Raw genomic sequence first — 11,995 nt, forward strand, 5'->3', positions numbered from 1 at the left:
CCAAGCCAAACAAATCACAGAAGAATTAATACGTGAAAACACTAGAAATCACACACACACACATATACACAAAATTAAAGTGATTTTAAGGGCAATCCAAGTGGAGCGAATCGCCAATACCATGTTCATTTGCATATTGACCGTGAAAATATCAAAAACATCATTGCATGGGTGATATGCAAATTAGTTTTAGTCAAAATAAGTTACTGCTTAGAAGTACCATTACTGTTGTTCAAATTTCATTTCACTCGGCAAATATATTCATGTACCCAAACGTAAAGTATCGTACTTCTAAATAATGTTTATTTCTGCTATGTTTCGAAAAACGCTACTCTTGAACGGACTACTTTATTCGCTCTCAGACCTCATTTGCATATGGGGTGTGGAAGTACAGATTTTGATTTCAGGGACGAATCAAAATAAACTGCAGTATATATGTAATAATGTGGAATACTTCCTTTCACTGTGAACATTTTTCCGCTAAAATAAATTCCAGTGAAAATGCCATTTCCCTCATACTCATTGAGACTTGACACAGCACAGTGAAAATTTGATTCACACCGTATGCTTGAAAACTTTTCATCGAAAATAAATTAAGTGAAATTCTGTGTGATTTCATGAGAGTTGAAAATGAAAAAAATTATATGACACCCAACCCTACCACTCCATACACAATGTAACCACACCTCAAAAACATCCTTTCACCAGTGTATTCTATTTGAATTCAGGAGAAATTTAAATAAACAAATTATATGACAACGAACTTAATTATAATTTCAACCTCTAGTTCAGCACTGATTAAATAAACTACCTCGTCTTTATGCCAACTTGAAGTTATTCAATGCCTACACCAGTGACTTCAAAATCTATGTTTCAATTCCAGGAATTTCACTTGCTATTAATTGTATGGGAGTGCCAGTCTTTCATGAATTTCTATTGTCATGTCAATTTCTTGTGATTACTCGGAAAATGAAGCTGTAACCACAGACCACAGTGCTGCAACTAAATCCTGGTATAAGCACCGGTTAGGCAGTCTTGAACTATGCATGTGAAGCCAGCTGAGAGGTATATCCAATCCTATAGATTTCTCATTGTTTGGTAACTATTTGCTGCAAATGCAACAAAAATCAATATAAAAATATTACCCACACAGCATTCTACAGGTTACTTGTCTTGTATATTCTTTGGGATCGACTATTTGAAATCATAGTGGGTGACTGAAAAAAAAATATCTTGAAATCTAACCACGAAAGAAAAACAAATGCTTGCAAGGTGTTGTAAGACATATGTGACATTCTAGAAAAATTAAAAATATACAGACAAAACATGCAATTGCTCTGGTTACACTCTTCCAGCCACCCTCCGTCATGCCAAGTGTTTGACCACTTGTAACATTTTTGTTTGTGCACCTTGAGTACTATGAATACGATTTTAATTTTACTTGTCAACTTCAATTCTGAGCTATCAAAAAATTAGGTGTGACATTTAATATATATAAGACGATATTGCAAATGATTATACTCCAACTAATTGTCAATGTTCTCTTTATTATTTCATTTATCTCATCAGTGACCCACATTTCACTGTGCAGCTTAAATGTAATAATCGTATAAATAAAGTTTGGCTGCGCCCCCGACGACGTTCACGGTGATTCCACCGTCACACTGTCGTCTGTATTGTAGATGTTAACCAGAACTGAAATGAGAAACATGTAGTCATGTGACATGGTATGGTCACATTTTATGTGCAAATCCGGGATACTTTCGAAAATATAGTGCGTGTCACAACGTCAATAACACATTACTGATGATATGCGCCCTCCAGAGACGAAGGGTTTCCATGCGAATTCAAATCACAACAATATGGCCGACCGGTATTGAAGGGCGGTGGTCGTCGCGCCGCTTTCTGTTCGATATGGGACTCATAGCGACATATACAACGCGTGTAAAATACATTGTTTATTGAAATGAAATTCGAACACGCGCTGTGCGACGACCACCGCCCTTTAACGGTCTGTTTTCACTATTTTGCGTAACAGGAACCGGTGTATTGTGTGTTTCTACGGGGCCATCAGCTAACAACAGACATTAAAGGCAAATGGCTGTCGAGATCTCGTTGACAGCGAGAGAGCCATGAGACTTCGAGTCAGTTTTAATCTTCAAAGAAGCGTGGTGACGGAAGAGAACGGTGTGTTATTCGAGGCCAAATTCAAGTCTCGCTGCTCTCTTGCTCTCAGTGAGATCTCGGCGGCGATTATAGTTTAAAGTATGGAAACAATTCAATTAACAAATCAGCAAATTAACAAATCAGCAAATTAACAAATCAGCATCAAAGATCTCGGAGGGGAAGTACCGTTACAAAACTGCGAAACTAAACACAATATGCTAATCTATCGTGACGTATGCCACTCTAATTGTTATGCAAAATTTGAATACTTACCAGTGCCAATTGGGTAGTTATGGTACTTTATTGTGCGTTGTAAGTTATTGAAGTCATCAATGTTTGTTGAACAGACTAACATCTGAAATGAAGAAAAAATATATATACTGTAAAACATGTCTTTTTAGCTAGCATGTTATTTTAGCTAATTTATCTAATCTGTCATTTCGCTAATTCAAGATGCAGCTAATTTACATATGTATATTCTCACATTGAGTTAGTTGACACTTAAAAATTAAGATTTTGTTAATTCATGCCAAGAGTCAAATCCGCTAAAATTGCATGCAGCTATTTCAACATGGTCTACAAATTATTTTGTTCGAGCGAGAGTGTTAATAATACAATCTGATTCTCTTCGACTAGGGATACGTGCATACCCGGCACGATGTAATAGTATGGTATCACTCGTCATAGAGATGCTACTCATACATTTCTTGGCATATGTGCATATTTTATAACAATAACAACTTTTTCAGAAATGATATATTTTGTTTACCATGAAACACGGAGTAATATTAGAAATTTTGAGATTTACAACTGCCATAATAGACACTGAATGCCCTGAAACAGACACATCTTTTGAATTTAGATTCATATAGTCAGATTCAGTTTAATGTTACAATTTGTACGCTTGTCATGTGTGATGTCACCATTCTGTGTAGCATTAACTTCGCAAAAAACACCATCATGCATAAGGTATCACTACATTGTATAATAACGTCATGTTATTACTGTGTAATTTATACTTGCGTCATGCCTTGTGAATGTACACCGTGCAATATAAGATTACGTCATGTTATTACTGTGTAATTTATACTTACGTCATGCCCTGTGAACATACACCGTGCAATATAAGATTACGTCATGTTATTACTGTGTAATTTATACTTACGTCATGCCTTGTGAACGTACACCGAGCAATATAAGATTACGTCATGTTATTACTGTGTAATTTATACTTACGTCATGCCCTGTGAACGTACACCGTGCAATATAAGATTACGTCATGTTATTACTGTGTAATTTATACTTACGTCATGCCCTGTGAACGTACACCATGCAATATAAGATTACGTCATTTTATCACTGTGTAATTTATACTTACGTCATGCCTTGTGAACGTACACCGTGCAATATAAGATTACGTCATGTTATTACTGTGTAATTTATACTTACGTCATGCCTTGTGAACGTACACCGTGCAATATAAGATTACGTCATGTTATTACTGTGTAATTTATACTTACGTCATGCCCTGTGAACGTACACCGTGCAATATAAGATTATGTCATGTTATTACTGTGTAATTTATACTTACGTCATGCCCTGTGAACGTACACCGTGCAATATAAGATTATGTCATGTTATTACTGTGTAATTTATACTTACGTCATGCCCTGTGAACGTACACCGTGCAATATAAGATTACGTCATTTTATCACTGTGTAATTTATACTTACGTCATGCCTTGTGAACGTACACCGTGCAATATAAGATTACGTCATGTTATTACTGTGTAATTTATACTTACATCATGCCTTGTGAACGTACACCGTGCAATATAAGATTACATCATGTTATTACTGTGTAATTTATACTTACGTCATGCCCTGTGAACGTACACCGTGCAATATAAGATTACATCATGTTATTACTGTGTAATTTATACTTACGTCATGCCTTGTGAACGCGAAAAAATCATCATCCTGCCACCTCTCGATTTGTTCAGCATTCAGGAAATCGATTCCTAATTTATCTCAGTACTCTATAGTCTTTTGAATAAACTAATTGTAAACAAAAAGAAGAATGTCAATCAAATCATTAAATCACAGCTGATAGAACAGAAACAGTTTGCAATGGCATAGGATTTTTAGATTTCCACCGCTACAAATCGTACTCATAGTTATACTGAACGCACTTCGGACGAAACTAAACCAATGCACTCAAGTAAGGAGATTTATTACTTGTGTCTGTTTTTCGTTTGTCAGCAATTGCTAAAGGCGATAAGTTCTGCATTTGAAGTGTGTTTTTTTTTATTATTATTGTTATTTTAGTTTTTGGGCATTCCCACATACGTTTACATTTACTTCGCAAATTCACATCGGAATTGTTTCATGATTGTTTATTGTCGTATTTAAAATAATGTTATGCAGGTTTGGGCCAATGGATTAGGTACGATAATGACGTAACACAATATTTAAATATAGTCAATTGTATATTCAAATTTTGAATAATGACCAACAATATGTTATAGACATTTTTTTCCAAATAATTATCAAATATCCCCTTGTTTTGTCGAAATAATAAAATTGTACAATGATATCCATCGCGACAATCATTCACATCTCTGTGAAGTATCTGCTTTATTGGTAGCGTATGTGCATATGTAAATTACAGACGTTTCTACAGCCAGAATAAGTCACATAGGTTGAGTATACTATGCTTGCAAATTGGATTATGGGCGCATATATTGGAGATGATCTGTATCTATCGATGCAGTATTCAATAAAGACGATGTTATTCCTTGTAGACCTTTATTTCCCACCCCAAATATACTCACTTGGTAATGGTAGTGATCTGTGAGGATCGGCACACCCATCATATCCCTGCTCTGTCCCATAATATACAATCGGAATTCCCTGTAAATAAATAGAAGTGTGAGACGTGTGTAAATAAATGTTGAGATTCTGAAATGCTGAATCCGATTTGTCGCAGACTAAATTATTAATAATACAATATGCTTTAGGGCATGTAATTTTTTAATATTAATATTGAACGTTTAAACACAGACGCACGTTTTTCACTGTGGCATGATATGAAATAACGTTATTACTTCATAATTACATCATAATCAAATTGGTTCAATTTATTTCTGTACCAAGATACATAAAAACAGAATTACATGATCAAAATACTTTTCCAGGAAATTATTTGCAATGTTACCTCCATTGTCAGCACCAACATGACGTAGTTCTTGAGCAGCGTTCAAGAATCCTTATCGCACAGGAATCGTTCTATGTTAACATTGCTATATCCGTGTTATGTAAACATTGCTATATCCGTTCTATGTAAACATTGCTATATCCGTGTTATGTAAACATTGCTATATCCGTTCTATGTTAACATTGCTATATCTGTTCTATGTAAACATTGCTATATCTGTTCTATGTAAACATTGCTATATCCGTTCTATGTAAACATTGCTATATCCGTTCTATGTTAACATTGCTATATCCGTTCTATGTTAACATTGCTATATCCGTTCTATGTAAACATTGCTATATCCGTTCTATGTAAACATTGCTATATCTGTTCTATGTAAACATTGCTATATCCGTTCTATGTAAACATTGCTATATCCGTTCTATGTTAACATTGCTATATCCGTTCTATGTAAACATTGCTATATCCGTTCTATGTAAACATTGCTATATCCGTTCTATGTAAACATTGCTATATCCGTTCTATGTAAACATTGCTATATCCGTTCTATGTAAACATTGCTATATCCGTTCTATGTAAACATTGCTATATCCGTTCTATGTAAACATTGCTATATCCGTTCTATGTAAACATTGCTATATCCGTTCTCTGTAAACATTGCTATATCCGTTCTATGTAAACATTGCTATATCCGTTCTATGTAAACATTGCTATATCCGTTCTATGTTAACATTGCTATATCCGCGTTATGTAAACATTGCTATATCCGTTCTATGTAAACATTGCTATATCCGTTCTATGGAAACATTGCTATATTTGTTCTATGTAAACATTACTATATCTGTTCTATGTAAACATTGCTATATCCGTTCTATGTAAACATTGCTATATCCGTTCTCTGTAAACATTGCTATATCCGTTTCATGTAAACATTGCTATATCTGTTCTATGTAAACATTGCTATATCCGTTCTATGTAAACATTGCTATATCCGTTCTATGTAAACATTGCTATATCCGTTCTATGTTAACATTGCTATATCCGTTTTATGTAAACATTGCTATATCCGTTCTATGTAAACATTGCTATATCCCTTCCATGTAAACATTGCTATATCCGTTCTATGTAAACATTGCTATATCCGTTCTATGTTAACATTGCTATATCTGTTCTATGTAAACATTGCTATATCCGTTCTATGTAAACATTGCTATATCCGTGTTATGTAAACATTGCTATATCCGTTCTATGTAAACATTGCTATATCCGTTCTATGTTAACATTGCTATATCCGTTCTATGTAAACATTGCTATATCCGTTTTATGTAAACATTGCTATATCCGTTCTATGTAAACATTGCTATATCCGTGTTATGTAAACATTGCTATATCCGTTTTATGTAAACATTGTTATATCCGTTCTATGCTAACATTTCTATATCCGTTCTATATTAACAATCATTTTCGCGATTAGAATTAAGAGTAAATATTATGCAAAGAGTGAAATAATTAGGCGGGAACATTGTCGTTACTTCACTGTCCCTCAGTGATTGAAATAATGTCAATATTTCACTTACCATGTCTTTGTAAAGATTTGTGATGTTTCGCATACTTTTATTCCAAACAAATGCATCCTTCATAGAATAATAATACGGATAATTTAAGGTGGCATCCAAGGGTGGTATATAATACTATATTTTGTCCAAATCACTGCTGTAGACTTCGCCGACTTCGTAGATGTCTGCAGCGCCTACAAAGTGTTCCCAGAACCATTTAGGAACCTAGGAAAAAATAAAATCAAAATTTGGCTGAGTAAATGAAGTTTCGATAATCATGAATAGTGAGCGCTGGGGCGCACTTGTGGGGATATGTTCAATGAATGCCATTTCTGGCGGTCCAGTGAAATCATATTCAGCTGTTGGAAGACGCGCGCATACTCACGTGTGTGACTGTGTCGATTCTGATACCGTCTATATCAAATTTGGTAAGGAATGTATCGATCCAGTTACACAGTTGCTCATCAACGTACGGATGCTCTTGTGCCAAATCCGGAAGATTGAACAGCCAACAGTTTTCAACCTGTGGACGATGAGTACAATTTAGAAAAGTCCCGTCAACTTTGAAATTATTCAAATAGAAAATATTATTTGTCGGTTTCCTGATAGCAGAAACACAGTAAATCAAATAAATAAATAAATAAATAAATAACTGACCTGCCAATCGTTATTCCAATCAGTTATCTCACAGTAATCGTGGTAATGTTCTTGTAAATCAAAAGGTACGTACGTTGAGGCGTCTCCTATACCCATGTGATTGGCTACCCTAAAAACAAGGTAACAAATCATAGTTCATATGAGGGCGCACTCACATTTTTACTGGTATTATAGCATTACATGTATTTCGTCTATGAATCTGTAATATTACGTGTTCCATTAATTTCACAAGAGCCGAGGACATGATGCAAATATGGTGAACGAAAGATCAACCGAGATCGAGGCCAATAATTAAAATTACCCCAGGAATATTTTGAGAACCACCCAAATTTCTACATAGTTGGATGGATTAATTTTAGTAGCGCCATTTTATCAGAGAAAAAAAAAACCACCCCCACCATCGAGAATGCCATGTCCTTTATTTTACTCACACGTCGGCCATGATCCATACATCTTTAGCGTGAGCTGCTTCTATCAAATCGTGGAGATCCTGATCTGTTCCCCATGCCAACTGACTTTATACAAGTTGATAGGAGAGTAACCATGGTAATCTCCCTCGGTGTGTTCTGGGACTGGCGAAATCCAGATGGCATTGAAACCCATGCCTGTATAAAAACAATTAAGATTGCCTATCAATATATGTGTGTAGGGTAAGAAATTATTATAACATCCTTATATTGCCCTGGAATACAATATTTTGCCAAATGAATGTAATCTGGGTATTTTCAGTTATGCGTACGTTTGCTGTGAATGTACTTGAAAAACACATTAGATTACCTTTTATATAATCCAGCTGTTCAATGATTCCTTGGTAGTTACCTCCACAGTATCCTCTCAGGTCGCCACATTCCTGCCATAAGGCTGACCCCGGGGACAAGTTTTTGGTATTTGCCACTATTTTGGTACCGTGTCAATACTGAGCGGCCTAGGAGGTGGCAGTAAAGCCTATTGAATACTACTAATGAACAAGCGGACAATAACTACTGCGACAATAAAGACCGCCACTAGTAACCAAAATTTTTGCAGCTTGTTTGGACATTGGTGGATTGTAAAAGTATCAACGTTTAGCATGAAAATAAAATGAATTGAAGGTGTGTTCCAAATTAAATGTTTATTGAAAATGGATTTGATGACAAAAATTCTTTAACAGTAAAATTGCACACAAATTATACTTTACTACAGGGGTGGTACCAAAATAGTGGCACATATAATTTAATTGGCGGGAACTGTTATACTTCGCTATGGGGATGGTACCAAAATAGTAGCACATATCATTTAGTTGTCGGGGACTGTTATACTTCACTATAGGGATGGTACCAAAATAGTAGCACATACAATTTTGTTGTCGGGGACTGTTATACTTCACTATAGGGATAGTACCAAAATAGTGGCACATATAATTTAGTTGGCAGGAACTGCTATACTACACTATGGGGATGGTACCAAAATAGTAGCACATATAATTTAGTTGGCAGGAACTGCTATACTACACTATAGGGACGGTACCAAAATAGTAGCACATATAATTTAGTTGGCAGGAACTGCTATACTACACTATGGGGATGGTACCAAAATAGTAGCACATATAATTTAGTTGTCGGGGACTGTTATACTTCACTATAGGGATGGTACCAAAATAGTAGCACATATAATTTTGTTGTCGGGGACTGCTATACTTCACAATAGGGATGGTACCAAAATAGTAGCAAATATAACTTAGTTGTCCGGAACTGCCATACTTCACTATAGGGATGGTACCAAAATAGTAGCACATATAATTTAGTTGTCGGGAACTGCTATACTTCACTATAGGGATGATACCAAAATAGTGGCACATATAATTTAGTTGGCAGGAACTGCTATACTTTACTATAGGGATGGTACCAAAATAGTAACACATATAATGTAGTTGGCGGGAACTGCTATACTTTACTATAGGGGTGGTACCAAAATAGTTGCATGTATTATTCTACTGTCAGGATCTGTCATTATTCGATATAGGATTGGTACAAAAATAGTGGCATGTATTATTCTGTTGTCGGGATCTGTTATTATTCAATATAGGATTGGTAAAAAAATAGTGGCATGTAATATTCTGTTGTCGGGATCTGTTGTTATTCGATATAGGATTGGTACAAAAATAGTGGCATGTATTATTCTATTGTCGGGATCTGTTATTATTCATTATAGGATTGGTACAAAAATAGTGGCATGTATTATTCTGTTGTCGGTATCTGTTATTATTCGATATTGGATTGGTACAAAAATAGTGGCATGTATTATTCTGTTATCAAATTCCCAGGGAATTATTCTAAATTTTGCATAGTGAAGCCATGCCTACCTTGCCAAAACCAATATATTGTATGTATGTTCAATGGGTACAAAGTATACCCTGGTGGTGGGTGAACTGCGGGGAGTTCAAGCCCATTAGTGACCCTCAAGTAAATCCCAAAATGGGGAAAGGGGCGCAGCTAAATAATTATCTATTCAAAATTACAGGCACATATATGAACATATAAACTGAAACACAAGATTGGAATGTGCAACACAGCATTGCACGTTGTGTTGGCCACACTGTTTCTAACCCCTGTCGGGGGGGGGGGGGGGGGGCTTCAGCTCTATTTCCCACTCTTTATCTCCTCCACTTCTGGCTAGTTTGTGGGATTTGTCCACCATGTTTTGTGATATATGCTAATACAGTTGTGTTGTCGCAATGGATGGGAACTGTTTTATTCTATACTTCATCTGGAAAGCAATCTAGTGCCCTCCCAACATATTAGGTATGTTTATGTGGAGTTGTGCTTTCCAAGGGAACCACTCCCCATTCTATTTTCAAGGCGTCCATGACCAGTGTTATTGCCGGAGTTGATGGAGCAATCTATTATCTCCGTCTTATGTTGGTTAAGTCCATCCACTTGAGGGCAGTCAAGCTTTGTGGGGTCCATGATATTTCTCATGTGGCGACCCACACAACTGGAGTGTGTGTACCTGGACGAGCATACCCTTGAGAGCTGTTTGAGGCACAAGGCCTCTCATAGATGAAGTCATTTCCACAAAGCTCATTAATTGTCTGAGCTGTGCTTGCATGCCAAAAAGTGTGGCTGTCGGGTCTCTCAACCTGAAACACTCCCAAGAATACATTCCCGGAAATACTAAATGTGATTGTTTGAAGGATGTGTGCTAAAATAACTGCTCTTGTATCAACAAGATATTGATAAAATGGATTCACATTGTTGGCCTGCTGTGCAGCCACAAAACTGGCAATGCCATTAATTTTGGAAAAAACCTGTGAGGCTACAATAGGCAAACATTGAACTAATATCTTGAAACAAATGCATGAGATTGAGTGATATCAGGAAATCCCCTGATGTACACAGCAGTGTACCTCTGCTGGGGTCACCATCATGAAATGCTCTGAGAGAATATACTGATTCAGTTGGCTTGGGTCTATATTGTTCTTTATTGTTTACCAAAAATATTGGAAAATAACAGGCACTGCACTGCTGCCATTTGCCAATAATCCTCTCACTTCCTGGAAAATCATGCCTACCATTACTCTTGGCAGAGCCATTGACACTGGTGATGTAGTCAACTGAAGCTTTTTGGTCAACTTGATCTTGTAGCTGTGCTTGACTTCTGAAAGGTCCTACAGGGTCATTGTGATAGTTAGCCAGTTTGCTACGGTAACCGAACAATTTAACGCCACAGGAAATAAGGGTTGGGAAACAAAATGAATCCTTTAATTCATACCACTGAAAACACCTGACCCCAACCACATCCATCTCAACGATCATTTCCTTGGTTGCTATGATTGTTCCTGCATTCCCCTCGACCAGATTGTCATTATTGGGCATTCTGATCCTATGAATGAGATTACTGTTCGTGCGTATCTGTCTTCAGTTTACCATATTTAGAACACATATTATATTGGTGCATCTATGCCTAGCATCATTGGTTCTGGCAATATGGTTGACTGCTGCTTCTGTTGAGGCCCTCAAAATGGCAAGCTACCTAGGCAGGACTGGGCCAAACTAATTCCTTATATTTGGTCTCATTAAAATAGTTTTGCATGCCCCTGTTCAGTGAATATCCTTTTATCATAAATACAACATTCTGGGTGATGTTAGCCATATAAAAAAAGGGACACGTTACGATCAGCAAATTCTTGTATTGTCCATTGAGTGCCAGCTTAAAGCCAGAGACTGCAGCAGCACTTGGTAAATCAGAAAAATGTAACTTATGTGGAAATTAAAATTTCTTTAACACCGTGGGCAAGGTTAGACATTCTTCCTTGCAAAAGAATGGTACATCTGGGCCCACCAACAGTACTGGATCATATGATACAGGGTCTCCTTTACAATCTGGTTTGTCACCAGAAATACAGTACTGATGTTCCCACT

At 36.4% G+C, this 11,995-nt stretch overlaps 1 pseudogene; it reads right to left on the reverse strand.

Moving 5' to 3' along the window:
* Positions 1-1,539: 1,539 nt before the first annotated feature.
* Positions 1,540-11,449, reverse strand: LOC102806366 (uncharacterized; annotated as a pseudogene).
* Between the last annotated feature and the right edge of the window lie 546 nt (positions 11,450-11,995).

Source organism: Saccoglossus kowalevskii, chromosome 19 (genome assembly GCF_978046115.1).
Source record: "Saccoglossus kowalevskii chromosome 19, keSacKowa6.1, whole genome shotgun sequence".
Classification (NCBI taxonomy): domain Eukaryota; kingdom Metazoa; phylum Hemichordata; class Enteropneusta; family Harrimaniidae; genus Saccoglossus; species Saccoglossus kowalevskii.